This window comes from Melospiza melodia, unplaced genomic scaffold (assembly GCF_035770615.1).
Source record: "Melospiza melodia melodia isolate bMelMel2 unplaced genomic scaffold, bMelMel2.pri scaffold_37, whole genome shotgun sequence".
NCBI lineage: Eukaryota > Metazoa > Chordata > Aves > Passeriformes > Passerellidae > Melospiza > Melospiza melodia.
Genome location: NW_026948690.1, coordinates 5,793,770 through 5,813,516, shown reverse-complemented (window position 1 = coordinate 5,813,516; position 19,747 = coordinate 5,793,770). Strand labels below are relative to the sequence as shown.

General features: G+C 50.6%; 1 pseudogene; it reads left to right on the top strand.

Annotated features, from left to right (window-relative positions):
• The first annotated feature begins 2,890 nt into the window (after window positions 1-2,890).
• LOC134434475 (olfactory receptor 14J1-like) lies at window positions 2,891-18,365 on the top strand (annotated as a pseudogene).
• The last annotated feature ends 1,382 nt before the right edge of the window (window positions 18,366-19,747 follow it).

The following is a 19,747-nucleotide window of genomic DNA, read 5'->3' as shown; positions in this document are numbered from 1 at the left end:
TAAGCAAACCAATGCTACCTCCCTCACACTGAGGGGCCTGCTCTCAGACATAGAGTCCATCAGACATGCCACCTTGCAAAACAGCGATAGAGTTTTAACTCTGGGCACAGGGGCATGGCTGTGTAGACTCTGAGGGCATGTTTTGCATGAACCTCTCCAGCCACAGAGAGTCAATCCACAAGAGCATTCAAGTACTGAATGAAGAGTTCAAGAAGCTTCAAGTGGAAAACAAAGACTGGTTCAATAAACTCTTCCAATCCAAGGGATAAAAGGCTTGGATGATATCTATCTAAAACAGGACATTTAATTTTCCTAGTTGTTGTTGTATTGTTAATTGTCTCATGTTTGTTTAGATGCTTTTAGAAAGTCTTACAAAATTCTTTCAGTTTTGTCTTTGTTGTAAAACAGAAAGAGGGAAGATACCCAACAAAGGCTCCTCAGGGACTCCTTGGAGGAGAGAACTGGAGGTCCGGAAGGCACAAAAACCTCTCAGACACTCAATTTTGGAAGGAAATTCCTTAAAAGTTCCTAAAAGTATTCTTAAATCCATAAAGTACCTTAAAAACCTTGAGTATCTCAAGGCATTAATGAGCCCCACTGAGTGTCAGTACAAAGCTCCCCAGGGACTCATTAAAGCAGATAACTGGGGCCATGATTCAAAAACCTCTGGCACAGTGTGTATCAAAAGGGAAACACCAAGTACCTTAAAATAACTGAAGTACCCTGTAGTATTAATGAGCCCCACTGAGTGTTGTTACTGAGAAAGCCTCTCCAGGGAATAATTACTGCAGATAATTGGAGGCCATGATTGCACAAACCTCTCAGAGACTCCAAGGCAAAAGCCAAACCCAAAGTCCTTTCAAAAACCTGCAGTCCCTGCAGGGAGCATTAAGGAGCCCCCAGGGCCATTGCTGAGCAAGGCTCCCCAGGGACTCCTTCCAGCAGATCCTTGAGTCCACTGGGATGTGGGCTAGGGGGGGATGCTGAGGACAGGACAAGGGGCTGACAGTGCCCAGCCTGGCTGGGGCTGTGCCAGGAGGCCCCAGTGCCTCAGCACAAGGTGTCTCCTCACAGCCCTTGGTGGCACAGACCCTGCTTTGCCTCAGGGCACCAAGACTTGGCTTCTCTTTGTCCCCAACTGTCATCACTGCCTCCAGTTCTCTGCTCTGCCTGGGGCCTGGGGACATTTTCTCATTTGTGCTCTTCAGTGGGACCCATTAAAAGTCCAAGAAACTTTGGAGTTGGATTCTGACTTGGGAGTTCTGGAGAGGTTTATTCAGCTCCCTCTCAGGGACTGATGGTCAGGGCCTCAGCACGAAGCTCCAGAGGCCCATTAAAGTCCTTGTGCTGTGTCTGTGCTGCTGAGCTGGGCTGGGCTCCTGGCACAAAGGCAGCTCCTGGTAATGAAGAAGAGCTTCAAAAGCACATTTCTCTTGATGAGCAGCTCTTCTGCCAGCCCAGATGGGCTAGGGCACTGCCTGCAGCCACCCTGGGCATAGCACAGAGCCACGGAGAGCTTCAATCAGTCAGGGCTGGGAAGGTGCTGAGAAGTGCCTGGGGCACAATCACTGCAAGCCCTTGGCACAGGAACCTCTGGCTGCAGGACAATGCAGCTGCAGCTCCTGGAATGATCTCCTAAAGCTGGAACATCGAGCTGGAACATCCCAATGCCTGCAGACCCTGTGAGTACATTCTCTGATTGTCTCTTGTGCAGAGCAGCCAGGGGTGCCCAGGTCCTGCAGAGCAGGGTCCTGCAGCCCAGGGCGCTGTGCTGGGGCAGGGACTCTGCTGCCTGCCAGGGACAGCTCTCAGCCAGCCCTGGCAGCTGCTCCCAGCGCTGGGGGACAATATCTGGGTGGGAGGCGACAGCTGGTCAGGCTTGGAAGTGTTCTCCTTGTGTGGGGTGATGATGCTGCATTGTTCAGGACTGCTCCCAGCATGGCATTTAACTGCATGACATTTCCAAGTAGATTATACAGGGAGCAGAGCAAGGCAGGGGTTGCATAAAGGGGAAAACCTGCTTTTTGAATCTAATGCTCTGGGTTGCCTGGGTGAGAAACAGCCCACAGATATTCATCTCTCTGTTAAGGCTGAGAAAAATAAACAAAAAAATTCTCTTAGATGTGAATAAACTGGGCTGTTACAAAGATCAGCAGAGGCCCCCTCACAGGCAGCATCAGTGTTCCTTTTCCAGCCTCCTCAGGGTTGATATTACTTTGCCATCAGAGCCTGCAGAGCCAGACCTGCCCCTTGGCAATGCCAGAGCTGGGAGGGGTCTGCAGGGCAGAGCTGAGCCCCCAGGGCTGGGCTGGGCTCTGGCAGCACTGGCAGGGCCCAGCCCTGGGCACAGGGAAGCAGCTGCTGGAAGGGACAGCTCCAGGCAGCAGAGTGCTGGGCAGGCAGAGGGGGGAAAGTTCCCCCAGGCTATGCTAGGATATTTTAAGTCCTCTCCAAACCCAAGTATTCCATGATTACTTTTCTTACAGATCCCCATGCCAAGGCACAGCAAATGTCCAACAGCAGCTGCATCAGGCATTTCCTCCTGCTGGCATTTGCAGACACGCGGCAGCTGCAGCTCCTGCACTTCTGCCTCTTGCTGGGCATCTCCCTGGCTGCCCTCCTGGGCATCGGCCTCATCATCAGCGCCGTAGCCTGCGGCCACCACCTGCACATGCCCATGTTCTTCTTCCTGCTCAACCTGGCCCTAACCGACCTGGGCTCCATCTTCACCACTGTCCCCAAAGCCATGCACAATTCCCTCTGGGACACCAGGAACATCTCCTACACTGGATGTGCTACACAGCTCTTTTTCTTTCTGTTCTTCATTGGAGCAGAGTATTTCCTCCTGACCATCATGTGCTACGACCGCTACGTGTCCATCTGCAAACCCCTGCACTATGGGACCCTCCTGGGCAGCAGAGCTTGTGCCCACATGGCAGCAGCTGCCTGGGCCAGTGGCTTTCTCTATTCACTGCTGCACACGGCCAATACATTTTCCCTGCCCCTGTGCCATGGCAATGCCCTGGGCCAGTTCTTCTGTGAAATCCCACAGATCCTCAAGCTCTCCTGCTCACACTCAAACCTCAGGGAACTGGGACTTCTTGCTGTTGGTGTCTGTTTAAGTTTTGGCTGTTTTGTGTTCATGGTTTTCTCCTATGTGCAGATCTTCATGGCCGTGCTGAGGATCCCATCTGAGCAGGGACAGCACAAAGCCTTTTCCACCTGCCTCCCTCACCTGGCTGTGGTCTCCCTGTTCATCAGCACAGCCACATTTGCCTAACTGAAGCCCCCCTCCATCTCCTCCCCATCCCTGGATGTGGCCCTCTCAGTTCTGTACTCAGTGGTGCCTCCAGTCCTGAACCCTCTCATCTACAGCCTGAGGAACAAGGAGCTCAAGGCTGCAGTGTGGAGACTGATGACTGGATGGTTTCAGGAACATTAAACTGCTGGCTAATTTATGCAAAGTGCTTGTAATAAAACTAATCTTTGATACTTCTTGTTGGTTTCCTTCTGGAGGTTCTGTTTCTTTCTTTTAATTTTTTCATATTGTCTACAAAGAAATGCCAATTTTTATACCATTTCTCATTTTGTTTCTCTATTCCTTCACTGTAACCAAAACTGTGTCAATGAGGGGCTGCACTCTCTGTGGCTTTAAAGGAACTAAAGGATCTCCCAGCAGGGTTTTCTGCAGAAATGCCCTTTTGTTGCCTTCTCTGGAGCTGCAGCAGCAATGTCTGTGTGCAGAGCTGGGGGCAGATCAGTGCTGGTCCAGCAGCTGTGCCCAGCAGCAGCAGCACTTGGTGTTGCCAGTGCTGTTGCCGTGGCCCTTCCCCACTGCCCTGGTGGCCCTGGTGTTGCTGCAGGGCCTGAGTGCTCTCGGGGCCAGGCACAGCCCTGGGGGTGGCAGTGCCGGGGCTGCAGCAGGGACAGGCCATGGGCACTGCTGGGGCAGCGCGGACGCCTCAGCCCAGGGCCTGGGGGCTCCAGGCTCCTTGCCCAGGCTCTCTCAAGAACATGGCCAGGCAATGCTCAGCACAGAAAACCCCCGTGAGCAGCCCCAGTCTGGCCATGGGCAGGCTGGGGGCAAACAGCATGACTGGGATTATGCAAGGGCCCTGGGGCATATGGGAAGGAGCAGCAGAGCAGGGGCTGATCCATCCCCAGTGCGCTGGACAGCCCAGGGCAGTGTCCCAGAGTGTCCTGATGGAGCTGCCAACAACATCCCCCCTCTGCAGCCCTGGCCTCTCCCCCAGCTCACACAGGTGCCCCATCCTTGCAGGCACAGACACAGCAGCACTGGCTCAGCAGCCCCTGTTTGCATTGCACAGAGCAGGGGGAGCACCCCCATGCTGTTGCTGTGGGGACATGAACCTGAGAGAGCACAAATGCCATCAGCCCCTGGGGCCAGCAAGGGCTGGGGGACACCAGGGAAACCACTCAGCTTTGTCCTGGCCTCTACACTCACCCAGAAAGTTTGTTCCCATCAGCTGGGAGTTTCCTGTCCCACTGCAGACGCTGTTTCTCAGAGCCGGGGCTGCCTGGCCGCCAGCCCCAAACTGCCCTGAGCATTTCCTTGGCTTCACCTTTGCTTTCTTTACTCTTCCTGATACAAATTTCTTCCTACTGCCATCCCTGTTTTCCCTTTCCTCTCTGGCCCCACTCCCCATTGCAGTTCCTGACTTGGCACCATGGGAACGTCCCTTGGGCAGCAGGATCATCCTACAAGTGCTGCAGGAATTGTCTGCAGGCTCCTGCAGTGCCTGGTGCTGCTCCCATGCCAGAGGCACCCCAGGCCAGGGGGGCACATCAGAGCTGCTGTGTCTGGCTCTGGGGCTCCCTGTTCTGGGCAATGAGGAGGAGCTGCAGAGGCTCTGCTGGACTGACAGGATGGGCTTTGTGGCTGGCAGGAGAAGCTGAGGGACCTGGGCTCCTGGAGCTTCTCAAGAGGAGGCCCAGGGCTCATCCTGAACTGCTCCAAGGGTGGTTTCAGAGAATCCCAGAGTCAGCAAGGTTGGAAAAGACCTTGGAGGTCATCATGTCCAACCTGTGCCCCGACACTGCCTTGTCGCCCCTGGGCCTCCTCTTTTCCAGGATAAAGAACCCCAGCTCCCTCAGCCACTCCTCAAAGCTCTTGTGTTCCACATCCGTCATCAGCCTTGTTGCCCTTCTCTGGACATGCTCCAGCCCCTCCATGTCCTTCCTAAATTGGGGGCCAGAACTGGACACAGCATTTAAGGAGCTGCCCAAGCAGTGCTGAGCACAGGGGAAGAATCCCTGCCCTGCTCCTGCTGGCCACACCATTCCTGATCCATAGGAGTTACAGGCATGGGATGATGGAAATGGTGGGGAGGAGGTGTGGAAAAGATCTGTATGACTGTCAACCATGAAGGGTCTTGATTTTCATATATGTTCAGGATGCATTAGAAGGTTCTGGGAGTTAATACCAACTGGACATTGCTGATATCAATCCATAAATAGTAAAAGAAAACAGGACAAAACAGTTCTGTTTTTGTTTTTGTTTTTTTTTTTTTTTTCAATATAGCAGTTTCACTTTTAATACACTTGTGAATTAACAACAGAAATATTGAAAACTTTGATTTTTCTGTGGGGCTTGTATTGTTCTAGTGTTTTGAGCAAATGTTTATGAGCTTTTCTCACTGAATTCCTGAAATGACGTGCTGAAGAAAGAAGAAGCCTCTGGAGGAGTAAAATCCAAGTGGCTGAGGATCCATCCCCATCAGAGCAGCAATGAACAGAAATGGGCACAGCTTTGTGGCTGCCCCAGCTCTGGCATGGGCCCTGGGCCTGGAGCAGGAGCAGCTCTTGAGGGCCCCAAGGCCACGGCTCTTTTGCTGCCCCGGGCAGATGGGATGGCAGCAGGGGCTGCAGAGCTCTCAGCACCTCAGCCCGAGGGGAGCAGGGCAGCCAGGGAGCCTCCTTTGGCCTTGGCCCAGCACCTTCCCCCATGGCTGGGGCTGAGTCCTGTGGCAGCTGCAGCTGCTGCTGTGCCCTTGCTAGGGGCTGAGGCCATGGGGCAGTGCCCAGAGCAGCCTGGCCTGAGCACAGCTGTGGGGCCAGAGCTGGCTGGGCTGGGCTGGGCTGGGGAGAGGCCCTTGGTGCTGCCCAGAGCTCAGGGCAGCTGGCAGACCTTGCAGGGAGTTGGGCTGGGCTCAGAGAGCCTGGCCCAGAAACCATCAGTGTCCATCTCAGCCTGGCTGAGCGTGCAGGGGCAGGACTCAGGCCAGGCCTTGTGGGGCAGGGCCAGCACCTGTGCAAGGCATTGCAAGCAGGCAAGTGGCCCAGAGAGGAGGCTGCTCTGTGCCCTTGGTGGCATGGACAGAGCAGGGAGGGGGCCCAGGACATTTGTCAGTGCCAGCCTCTGTGCCCAGCCCTTGGCAGCCCTGGTTGCTGAGCTCAGCTTTGGCCTGGGCTGAGTTTGGCTGTGGCCCAGCTTCATCCTCCTGCGGGGGTCAGGGCCTGTTCCCAGCCATGGCCAGCCCTGGCTGCCTCTCTGCTGGCCCAGAGGCTGGCAGAGCCCGGGGCAGGGCTGTCTGTGCAGCCCCACAGGTGCCACGGGCTCTGCAGGAGCTGGCAGAGGCTGCCCAGCAGGGAGGCCATGGGACACAGAGCCCCAAGGCTGCTGTGGGCACCACGGCACAGGGCCCGTTCCCAGCTGCAATGCTCCTGGCCTGGGCTGGGCCTGCACAGGGGCTGGGCCACCATGGCTGGGCCAGCACAGGGCCACAAAGGGGCCACGCAGCCGCTGCCGAGGCTGACAGCAAGGCCAGGCACACACAAGCAATTGCTGAGCGTGGCCTGCGCTGGCCAGGCCTGACTGTGCCAAAAGCAGAGCTCAGCTGCCCTTGGGGGCTGCAGCAACAGTCCAGAGCCCAAAGAGCCTCCATGGCTGTGCTGGAGACCAAGACTGCAGGAGGGAAATGCAGGGCTGCTGTGGGATGGGGAGGGCATTGAATTCCAGCACACACCTCAGCTCTCTGATGATCCCAGCACCATGCTGGGCCCTGTTCCAGACTGGAGTAGAGAAGATGTTGATGGGACAGGAGCCCTGCAGGGACCTGCAGCTTGCAAGGTGCTCTGCTGTCCCTCAGTTGCTCTCGGAGAGATCCAGTCCCAGCTGGGCACCTCAGGGCATAAGTGGCACTGCCTGTTCGTGGGCCCATAGCTGATACCTGCCTGGAAAGGGGCACAGGTTTTAAGACTAGTTGGTTTCATAATATACATGCACATTTTTATTATCTGGGTCATTTGAGTATTTTAAGGAATGGCAAAGTTTTCCCACCAGGAACAGGAATTTCCTGGATCTACTGGATCCTTTTAGTGATGAGAGGAGAAGAAATACTGATCTTCCCCTGACCTTTGCCATCAACATTCAGTCTAATATTTCATGTGCCTCTTCCTTCAGATGTTTCCAGGCCTCCTGGGTCTGTGGTCATGTCAAAGGACATCTCTTCATTCGACCAGCTGGATCTATTTCCCTTCCATTTCTCCCAGATCTCCTCATCCATATGCTTTCTGGTCGTTCAAGTGCCTCTCAACTGACTGGCTTCATGCTTTGAACTGCCGGATTATCCTCAATATTTCTAAAATAGAAATATATAGCACATTACTCAACACCGCAATTATATTTATATCTATCCTAGAATTAGGTTTTCTTTTGTCTCTGTCTAAAACTCTTCCTGTATGGAGGTCCTTGGGGGATGGTGGACATGTCAGATGCTGCTGGGATATCACAGAGAGCTGAGGGAAGATCTGTGATGGTTATTAAACTGTTCAAATGATCAGGTTCTGTTTGTTGGCAAGAAACCTTTCTGTGCCTGTGAGTGTCTCCAGTCCCTGAGCCCAAAGGACACAAACCCGATGAGTTGTGGCTCCCACTGCAGGGGCTGCACTTGGACCTTGGCTCTGCACAGGAGAGCTCTTCATCCCCTTTCTCTCTTTCCCTCCCTCTGGGAATGGAGGGAGCTCCTGACTTCAGTGTGTGACTCATGTGTGCAAAGAGCAAATCTGGGCAGAATTGGGGCAGGGAGGGTTTGGGGGGACTTTGGGATCTGCGCTGGACACAGAAAGTGTTTTCCATTGCTCTCAGGCTGTCTGCTGTAGAAAGTGGATTTATTATCCAGCAGAGGAATGACTTTTGCATTTGATGGAGCTGTGCCTTCCCTTTTCTTTGCTGACTGACAATAAATGAACAGCCCTCTGTGTCTCAGGCAGCTCCTTCTCCAAGGAAAGCAGGTGGGAGTTGGAGCCAAGGAGCTGAAAGCTGCAGGTGCAACCTGGGCTGGAGGGAGCTCAGATTTGCACAAGGCTGCTCTGAGTGCCAGGGCTTGGATGGGGGAAATGGTGGGGTGGGGGTAGGGACAGAGTCTGATTGATTGTCAGCCATGAAGGGTCTTGATTTTCATATCTATTCAAACTGCATGAGGAGGTACTTGGATTCTGTGTCAGCTGGATATTGCACATATCAATAAATTGACAGGGAAAAAAACCCTAAATTTGACCTAAGAAATCTTTTCTCACTCTCTTTTTAAAAAAGAATATATTCAGCTTGAATACACTGCTGGAATTTGTCTAATTAACCACAAAAGATTTGAAAATTACAATCAAATTGTTCCCAGAGGCTTGGCTTGTTCAGGTGTTCTGAATGTTAATGAGCCCCGGACCACTGAATTGCTGCACTGAAGAGCTGAAGGCTGAACAAGCCCCTGGAGCAGTGAAATTCAGCAGCAGCCTCCAAGTTGCTGAGGATGTCAGCAGCCCCCACTGAGGCCATCCCTGCCCAGAGACCGTGGGGGAATGGGCAGACAAGGAGAGCGTCCCTGGGGCTGGGGCAGCACAACTCAGAGGCACCAGGGGCTCCAGCTGGGAAATGGAGTGTGGAATGTGGCTGGGAAAGCCCTGCCTGGGCTGTGCCAAGCAGGACACACAAGCCCTGACTCCCATTCCCCAAACACCTCTCTTGAAGAGAGATTTAAAAGGAATTACAATTGCATGTGTCCTCTGAGTTGGACTCCCTGGAAAATAACAAGAGGTTCTCAGACACTCAGAACAACCAAACAGCCTTTACTGGCAACTTTATAAAATCAGAGAAATTTTGGCAAAATGTTTATTACAATATTGTATTGGTTTTGGTTTGTTAATTTAAAATTTTTCTAATCTTGAAATTTCTTAATTAATGTATTGATGAGTATTGTGGGTTTTAGTGTCGATTAATTATTTCTGTATTTATTTTATTGTGAGATAGTATTACAAGAAAGGGAAAGTAGGCTTAAAATTTTAAAAGGGTATAAAGAAAATTTTATTAAAAATAAATTTAAAAAGAAGAAAGTAGCAAGAATTAAAATAAACTCTTTAGTACACTATTTTTTCTTTCAACTTTTTCTGACAATGTGAAGTAACTAAATTTAAAATTTCTAGATAGTTAACTATTTCCAGAATAATCTTTTTTTTTAGTTTACTTTGGGAGAGAAGTTTTTTGTGTTAAACTTAAGGAGTTTTATTACAGGAGGAAAAACTAGGTTTTTGGTGGTTCTTAATTTTGTCATGAATACAGTTGTCTAGGGAACTTGGGTATTGTGAAGTTCCTTTTATTGCTACAAGCCATTTTACTGCTTGTTGATCGGCCTTGCTGACTTATGAGGTATTGTTTAAAGATGAGTTGTTTGAAGGTAAAAGGTTTTATTATTTACTTTTAAAATTATTTTTATCTTCCCGAATAGAGTTCTTCTCTTGAGGATATTGGATTATGTTTTTTTTCTTTTACTTTTTAAACTTTTAATGAAATTACAGTAATTTTAACATTTGTTTATTTTACTATGTAGGTTTTTGTTTGATATTAATTTGAATATTATTTTTTATAATTTTATATGCTATAAAAAAGAGGGGTTTTTCATAGTTTGTAGGAGGATTTAAGATTTAACAAGAAGGTATTTTTTCTTCTTTTTTTTAAATTTGGGATTGCATTTCTTTTTTACTGACTTTGATGAGTGTTTTTTAATATGTTTGCATTTTGTTTTTTCTTTTACTCAATGGAGGATTGATGTATTGAAAGGATTAACACCTGACCTGCCAGTAACTTGTGGTGGGAGTTGGTTTTGGGTTGTGTTAGGATTGGTTTTATGGTAGGTTTTGGGGTTTTTTGTGTTTAATTTTGGTTGTAGGGTTATTTTTTATGAGTTATAGGTTGTAGGGGTTTTTGGTTTGAGTTGTGTTGGGAGTGGGGGGACAACGACTTGATGATAAGATTTTAATAGCTGTGGCTGGCTTTGTTCTGGTTAGGGGTTTGTAGCCTCTCTTGTTTTCCTGTTTCGAAGTATTTTGGGTTTGGTTTGGTTAGAATGGGGCCGATGGCGAGGGGCAGCCTGGGGAGGGGGGAAGGGGCTCAGCCCATGGCAGGGTTGCTTGGCTTGGTTTGGTTTAGTTTGGTTTGGTTTGGTTTGGTTTAGTTTGGTTTGGTTTGGTTTGGTTTGGTTTGGTTTGGTTTGGTTTGGTTTGGTTTGGTTTGGTTTGGTTTGGTTTGGTTTGGTTTGGTTTGGTTGAGATGGGGGCCAGGGCCAGGGCCCACTGCTTCTTTGTTGACTGGAAAAGAAAGAGGAGGTTCCAGGGCTTTTTCATCTTTAACATATGTGTTTCACAGAGGCGTGTTCAGTATCTTAGTGGTTTAACAGATTGTCAGTTACACTAAAAGTTTTGTGTTACTTTTTAAAATCCTTCTCATGTCAAACTATGACAGACATTCAGTCAACAAAAAACACTTCTCAAAGTCTTGACTTGGCCCATTCAACCTCACAAACTCTAAGTCTGTTCAATTTTAAGTTAATCAAAATTTGCAGGAGCACAGAAACTGAAGAAAAAGACATAGAAAGCAAGAAAGACAAAAAAGATACAGAGAAGCACACACTACCAGATCCTACCAAACTACCAACTCCTGCATTCCAGCAGTATTCAGATGGAAATTCCAAGAGGAGGCAGAGTCAAGATGTGTGCTTGCCTTGTGGTCAGCCTTAAATACCCCTTGGTCTTCCTGGGCCCTTCCCCCAGGTGGAACTTGGGCTCATTTGGTCCCTCAGGAGCTGGGCTGGGGCTGCAGAGGTGGCTGTGGAGCATTGCCTGTGCTGTGCCGGGGACTGGCAGACACTGCTGGGCTGGGATAGAGGCTCTGGGGGGATTGGGGTTCCAGGGCAGGGCAGTGCTGGGGTACCCGGGCCGAGCAAGGCTGGACCTCCCCCTTCTTCCCCCACACAAAATATTTTGAGCCAACCATCTCCTCCAGTTTGTCACAATAGGCAATGTTGGAGGTGGAACCCAAATTTGGCTATGGGCACCTGGAGAAGCAGAACAGTTTGTTTCCATATGAAGGAAAGCACAAAGCCTTCACCAGAGTTTTGGGGACAGATGAGAGGTGACCCCTGTGAAACCACTGCCAGACAGACTTGTCCTGGCAATATTGCTATGGGAACAATGCCTGGATATAAGGAAATTTGGTGGTGAAATCCCAATTCTGTCCATGGGTGCCTGGAGGACAAGGACAGATCTTTTCCATAGGAAGGAAAGCACAGAGCCCCAGTGTTTCAGCAGCAGAGGAGAAGAGACCCTCAACATGCCATGGTCAGCTGGACCAGTAAGGGTGCCCAGGAGGCCCAACCAGCCAGACCTGTTCCATGTTCCCTTAGTTTTATGGTGCCCTATAGTGTCATAATGACACCTTGGTTCCACGAGGCCTTGCAGTGTCACAGTGTCACTGTTGTGCCCCAGGCCCCACAGTGTCTTACAGCTCCTCTGTTACATGAGGCCTGCAATGTCACAACGGACCTTTGGACCCTGCAGGTTTGCAGTGTTACAATGATCTCCTTTGGCTCCACAGTGTCACAATGCACTCACTGATTCCATGAGGCCCTGCAGTGTCACAATGCTTTGCTTACTCCATGGGGCCTCACAGTGTCACAATAAACTCTGTGATTCCATGAGGTCCCTCAGTGTTAAATTGGTCTCCATGATTCCACGGTGCCCCACAGTGTCACAAAGGCCCCTTGGTTCCATGAGGCTGTGAAGTGTCTTAACAGTCTCGCCATGGTTCCATGAGGCCTTGCAATGTCACAATGACCTTTGGCTCCAGGGGGTCTCACAGTGTCACAATGGTCCCTTGGTTCTATGACACCCCAAATGTCACAATGGTCTCCACGGTCCTCTGCAGCTCATCACAAACACTGTCTGCTCCAGGCACTGCTGCTGCCCAACCAGCTCCTGCTTTCTGTAGGAGCAGCCCTGGGAACTGTTTTTGTTCCCTCAGTGGCACAACATCCCTCTTCTCACACTGCCAAAGAAAGCTGTTGGTGCCAAGTGCGGCCGGGATGAACTATTGCTGGGACTGAAGCTCCTCTCTTGGGGCCCTGCAAACAGCGCTCCAAAAGGAGCCCTTGGAGCTCTCCTGGGCCAGCGACTCCCTCTGAGTGGGGCCTCTCCCAGCCGGGAACTCTCCCGTTTGCTGCACTCGGGGATCCTGAACAACGACGGAGCCTGGGCCGAGCCCCCCACTCCTCCAGACTCAACCCTTCACCCACTGGGGAGATGCCAAAGGATCCACAGTGAGCATTCCCTGGTCTCAGGGGAATTTCTCACAGGTGCCTTGCACTGACTCTTTGTGTCTGTGTGCACACAGGAGTGCCTGTGCTGGGGAAATGTGGCAGAAATGCTGCTCTCTGAGGGGTTTGAGAGCCTTGGATAGCTGAGTCAGTCAGGCCTGTAAGTGAGGTTAAGTCACAAGGTTTAAGCTAAGTTAAATGCTGCTAAGAGTTCTTCTTTTGCTAAGTTTTTATGTTGAATATAAGTTAAGTTGAATATAGTTAAGTGTTATTCCTCTGTTAAATTGCTAAGTCATAGGTTATAAGTTAGGTTAAATACTGTTAAGCTCTGTTCTTTTCTAAGTTGTGAAGTTGAAGGTATCAGTTAAGGTTAAGGTATCAGTTAAGTCCTATTTAGTTTGAGCTCTGTTAACCTTTTGGGCTGTATTCCTTTTATCCTTGCCCTCACTGTCGTTTTCTCACACACACACACAGGGACAGTTCTCGGTTCATTTCTGGTTTGGTTGCCTGGATTTGGTTTTGTTGTTGCTTTGTTTCCTTGGAGTGTCTGAAGTGTCCAGTCAGGAGCAGAGTGAGTCTTGGCAAGGAACTTTGTACTGCTGTCCCTTAATATTCAATCTGGTTTTTGCTGCTCCCTTGCTGGGGATTTTTCAGCACTCTCAAGGCCTCGTTGGTAGCAGTGTGAAGGAGCCCTGGCCCAGGCTCTGGCCCTGGGGAACACGGGGACGCTGCCGGGGCGTCCCTGACCCCTGTGCCACCCCCAGGGCCCCGGCCCTGCGTCTCTGTGTCAGGCTCTGGGGTCGATCTCGTGGAACATCCTCTGGGGGAGGCTGCAGCGCCGGGGCTGGGGAACCTGGGGGGACAGGGGACCTCGCTGTGCACGAGCAGCGTTGGACTGCTCTGGGGGGAACTGTGAGGGGGGCTGGGGCAGAGTGACCTCCCCAGTGACCTCACACAGCCCCCTGTGATGTCACACAGCCCCTGTGATGTCACACAGCCTCCTGTGATGTCACACTGCCCCCTTTGAGGTCACACTGCCCCCTGTGAGGTCACACAGCCCATGTGATGGCACACAGCCATCTCTGTGATGTCACACAGCCCCTGTGATATCACACAGCCCATGTGATGTCACAGAGCCATTGCTGTGATGTCACACAGCCCCCTGTGATATCACAAAACCAACTTTATGTCACCTTGTGATGTCATACAGCAGTGCTGTGATGTCACACAAGAGTGATGTCACAAAGTTACCCTGTGATGTCACAATCTGTTCTGTGATGTCACAGCCTGCTCTATGATGTTACACAGCCAACACGTGATGTCACAACCACTCTCTGATGCCACAGAGCTACAATCCATGATGGCAGACTCTGCTCTATAGCCTCACACCCTACTCTGCGATGTCACAGCCAGCTCTGTGATGTCACCACCCACTCAGTGATGTCACAAAACCCTCAAGAACTCAGTTCTATTGAAACACTGAAGTTTCTTGTATTTTGAAGAGATCCCTGTCAGGGACATGAGAGAGAAAGTGTCCCCAGGCTCCAGGCAGAGCAGAGAACTGGAGGCAGTGATGACAGGTGGGGACAAAGAGAAGCCAAGTCTTGGTGCCCTGGGGCACAGCAGGGTCTGTGCCACCAAGGGCTGTGAGGAGACACCTTGTGCTGAGGCACTGGGGCCTCCTGGCACAGCCCCAGCCAGGCTGGGCACTGTCAGCCCCTTGTCCTGCCCTCAGCATCCCCCCCTAGCCCACATCCCAGTGGCCTCAAGGATCTGCTGGAAGGAGTCCCTGGGGAGCCTTGCTCAGCAATGGCCCTGGGGGCTCCTGAATGCTCCCTGCAGGTACTGCAGGTTTTTGAAAGGACTTTGGGTTTGGCTTTTGCCTTGGAGTCTCTGGGAGGTTTGTGCAATCATGGCCTCCAATTATCTGCAGTAATTATTCCCTGGAGAGGCTTTCTCAGTAACAACCCTCAGTGGGGCTCATTAATGCTTCAAGGTACTTCAGTTCTTTTAAGGTACTTGGTGTTTCCCTTTGGATACAGACTCTGGGAGAGGTTTGTGCAATCATGGCCCCAATTATCTGCGTTAATGTGTCCCTGGAGAGCTTTGTACTGAGGCTCAATGGGACTCATTAATGCCTTGAGATACTCAAGGTTTTTAAGGTGCTTTGGATTTTCCTTTCCACACTGAGTGTCTGAAAGGTTTCTGTGCCATCCTGGCCACCAATTCTCTCCTCCAAGGAGTCCATGAGTAGCCTGTGTTGGAGAGGGACCTCACTGGGAGCCATGAATGCCTGGAGACACTTTGGGTGTTTCCTCTGCCTTTTCCTCCTGGAAAGGTTTGTGTATTCTCCTCTCAGGCCCTGAGGTTCAAGGGCTCAGTTCCAAATGCCCCACGGGGCTCATTAGGATCACGCAAGTCCTGACAAACCATGGCTCTGCCTTGAATTCCTTCTGCTCTCATGCAGTTCATCAGTAAGGTTTCTTGAGTGGTTTTGGTTCACCAGTTTGAGATTTCTTGGCCAAAGCATCAATTAGTGTGGCGTGGTTGGGTAATTACGAGTGCACTCACTGGAATAGATTTACTCATTTCCTGCTGTGAGATAGGATTAAGAGAAAGGCAAAGTAGGCTCAAAGCTTTAAAAGGGTATAAAGAAAAGTTTGTCAATAGTAACTAAGACTAATAAGAATTCAGAACACTTCTCCTCTCCCTACAACTTTTTATTTCTTACTGACAATGTAAAGAGAAAAAACCTAGAATTTTCTGCCAGTTTACCACCTCTACAATAGTCTTTCTTCAGTTCACTTAGGGAGAGGAGTCTCTCTTTAATGCTATGGAGACTTCTCCAGAAGAAACACTTCTCTTGTGGCTCTCAATTTCCATGAATAGCAGCTGCCTGGGAAATCTGTGATTGTGACGTCCCTCCCAGTTTTTCACAGCTCTTTTACAGTTGTGTTTATGGGCCATGTCAACTTATGGGGTCTTAGTTTAAAGATGAGCCATTTAAGAGCAAAGGTTCTCCTCATCTATTCTGAAATCATCTTTATCTCTGAGAACAGAGATCTTCTTCTCACCATGAAGGCACAGGTTCTCATCACTCTTCCCTTTTTCAATGTTGTAATTTCTCATGTGATCACAGCTACTTCAACTACTTCAATATTTGCTTACTTTAGCATGGAGGCCTTTGCTGAACAAGTCATCTGCCCATGATTTTCAATGAGTTATAGGGGAAAAGGGAGTCTGATGTATCAATTACACCCTTCTCCGCAGCTTTACAAGAGGATTTCAGCCCCAAGATCAAGGCATCTCCTCATCCCTCACATCAGGGACTCAACTTCCTCTTTGCTGATCTCGGTGTCTTCATGTTGCTCCTCTATGTGCCTGCACTTTGTCCTTTTCTCTCACTCGAGGTAGGATGGAAGCACTGAAAGAGTTCATATCTCACCGGGGGCCTGCAGATGGTTCTGTGACCCCGGCCAGGCTCAGTGCTTGCGGCCGGAGCTGTTTTATGATGGAGGCTTCTGCAGTGGCTGTGCTGAGGCTGTGTCAGGATGGGCCGCGCTGTGGGGAAGGCCAGGATCTCAGCAGCCAGGCCAGAACACAGCAGCAGAACAGCTGGGAACTGATGGCTTCTCCTCTCCTTGCCCAGGGCTTGAGGGTGAACCTTAACGGTGGCAGAATCTTGGCCAAGCCGGCCCGGCCCGGGGCTGCTCCTGGGGCCCGGTGGATCCTGGCTCAGCTCGGGCTGGCGGTGGGGCAGGGCTCAGCAGTGCCCAGATGTTCACAACTGCAGCCATGGCCCAGCCAGGCCTTGGCCCCTCGGCCTCCCCTGCCCTGCCCGGCAGCCAATGGGGCCTGGCGAGGTCCCTGGGAAGGGGCCTGGCTCCACGGCAGGACCCTCCCGGCCCAGCCTGGCTGAGACGGGGGCCGGGTAAGCCTTCTTACCTCTTTGCCAATCAGAAGGGAAAGAGACCCTCCCAGGCTTTCTCATCTTTAACATGTGTCTTCACAGAGGTGTGTACAGTTTCCTTAGTGGTTTAACAGAGTGTCAATTCTCAAAGCTTGTCACAGACATTTTTTCATAGAAATCCTTTCTTTGGGATTTGTTCAACTTCTGGGAAGCTGAGGCCCCAGAAGAAGAATGTAAACAATTGTTATCGGCTGGTGTGGAATGTAACAGGTGCAGTGGTGATTGGGCGTCTGTGAGTGTTTGGATTTGCTGACCACTTACAGGAGAGTTTGTCCTTGCTTTCTGCTGGACACAGAACTTTGTGATTTTTTCTTTTCTATTCTATTCTTATGTTAGTAGCTTCTGCAACTTCTCTCCTTATTCCTTTTAGTATAGTTATAATGTATTATATATCATATATCAATACATCCAGTCTTCTAATCATGAAACAAGATTCTCGTCCTTCTCTCACCCTGGAGACCTCATCAGGTCACTGTAATATTTGGTGACCCCTCGTGTCAGAGCAAAAATTAATTTAATAAGACCAGAGGAGCAAATTGCTGCACTGGGTAAAATCCTGTATGTGTAGCATGTGATGGTTGCTTTGAAGTGACCACAGAAGTGGATTCAAGCCAGGAGCTGAAGAACTGAAGATCCTGATTTGGACAGAGTTCACAGCCAAGGCTGACCACAAGTGAACCTTCTTCTGGAAAACCTTCAGAAAAGATGGTAGACAAGAGCAGCATAACCGTGGAGCTGGCCAGAGCAAGCTGGACTCTTTCAAAAGGTACTGTTGGCTTTTCTATCCCTGAGGGTTCAGCCGTGAGAAAATTGTGGCTGTTTATATGGGGGACACACCCCTTGGAGAACGTGGTTCGTTTCTCTCCTTCAGAGGAGATCCTTATTGCCCTCTGCCAAAAATGGTATGGAGAAGATGGAATTTTTTTGTCAGCAACAGATCTCTATGAGTTCTTTTGATGGGCAAAGCTTTTTGGGTTCTTTACTGATATCTTATACGGCTTGGATGTTTTCATGTGGGAATGCATGGACTCCATTTTCCGATTCGTTTGGAGTCAGGGGTGCGTTTTCCCTCCTGTCTACCCAGCATTTAGAAAGCTCTTCACAGTTTTGAAATGGAGAGCAGCTGTTTTTCCATGGATTTCTAACTGCTATGGGCAGGCCCCATTTCCCCCGTCCCCAGTGGGAGAAGACCCGGTGGGGGATGAGTTGGGGCTTCCCAGCCCCCCCTGCTTCGCAGCAGGGGGGGTTGAAACTTCGCCGCACAAAGAAGTTTTTTTTACTCTTTCTCTGGAGCGTGTGCAGATGAAACTTTCCCTTTGCCCCCCCTTCTCCTTCGCTGGGGGGATGGGAGGAGGCGGCGCCGCCATAGCCAGCCTCTCGGACCCTGCCCCGTTCAGAGATGGGGGTGGTACCGGTCCCTGAGGCCTCCCCGCCCCTGCCAGCGCCACATTCGCCTCCAAGACCCGCCTCGCAGGCACAGCCACCACTCCAGGCGATCCCGTCTCTGCCTCTCCAAGCGGTCCTGCCCGCGGCTTCACCGGCTTCCCCGCCTGCGTCTGAGAATGCAGAAACCGCAGTTCCTGTGCCTGCTGAGTTGCTAGGCGATGACAATGCGTCTCCAGCTTCCGGCTCAGCGGAGGAGTTGTTCTGTCCAGCCCCTTCGGCCCCCCCACCGCTTCCACCAGCCGCCCCGCCGCCTCAAGCCGAGACGGTCCCTGTTCCAGATGGTACTGGAGACGGCGCCGAACACGCAGGACCCTCGGAGCAGTCTGTGGCTGCTCCTACACCCAGCGTGACCCCCCCTCCGAGTGTTTCGGGTTGTCCTGGGACTGCCCCTGCAGTGGCCCTGGTGGCTGGTCTCCCCTTCCGTGGAGTGGGGGGTGCGCGACAGCTGGGGGCAGGGGCAGTGCGTCTGCCTGCTTTCAAGATCAGCATTCTCAGCGGGTTGGGGGGTGGTTTTTTGGGGATTGTCCGATAGAGGCTTCCATCTCTGCCGCCTCTCTTGCGCCCTAGTGGCGGGGGGCAGGTGCATCCTGAGAGTTCTGCCTTTGGTCCCCAGCCCAGTGGGGATGATGCCATGGGGCGGATGGAAGATACACCTGATGCATTTGCATTGCAGGGGAAGAGGGCACAGATGGAGGAGACCATAGCTGGTTTGCTGTGGGAAACAAACATCTCCAGACCCCAGATGGGATTTTTGGGGAAGGCTTCTGTTCCCTCACTGCTGGCATGCCTCAGTGGTTTTGGGGAAAGGAGGCGTGTCACCACCCGTGCTGCCATTGTACTGGCAGCAGAGTGCAGGCCTGTGGTAATGCAGAGCCTGCCTTGTGGGTTTGGCCTGGCCTGTTGGGCTCAGGAAGTTTCTGGGCTAGGGCCATCAGTTGGCCTCCTGATGTTTCTGGGAGTTTTGGTTTCTCCTACCTGTCCTGGCCCCCCTTTGTGGACCACTTTTGGGGTTCCTGGTACATCACGGGCCAGGGCCCCCAGGGCCCTTTCCTTCTCTGGCACTGCTCTGCTCAGCTGCTGCTCTTTTCCTTTTCGATAAAAAAAAAAAAAAATTAAATTAAATAAAAAGGATTGAAAATAGCGGGCACCAGCTCTGAAGCACTGAAGCATTGAAGGGCCAGAAAAGGACATTTCAAAAGTTGTTCAAATTATTTGAAATTGTTTGAAGTTGTTGTATGACTGTCAATGGTTTTTTGATAACTATTGATGGGACTTTTTTTCAGCAAGTCTGTTTCAGGACCAAAAGGTCTCACAGATATGTCCAAGAGAAACAACTTCAGCTCATGGACTGTTCCTGAAACTCAGCTGCTTGGACTTGAATTCTCTTTGCATTATTTTTTGCATTTTCTTAGATTGTAGGATTGTTTCAGTGATTTGTTAGAATTTTATATTTTACAGGTGAAGAAATTTCCTGTTCATTTCACATCAGCATTTTTCTTTTTAATTTATACAATTTAGAAAGGTGAGATGTCGCAGACATTTTTTCATAGTAATCCTTTTTTTGGGATTTGTTCATCTTCTGGGAAGCTGAGGCCCCAGAAGAAGAATGTAAACAATTGTTATCGGCTGGTGTGGAATGTAACAGGTGCAGCGGTGATTGGGCGTCTGTGAGTGTTTGGATTTGCTGACCACTTACAGGAGAGTTTGTCCTTGCTTTCTGCTGGACACAGAA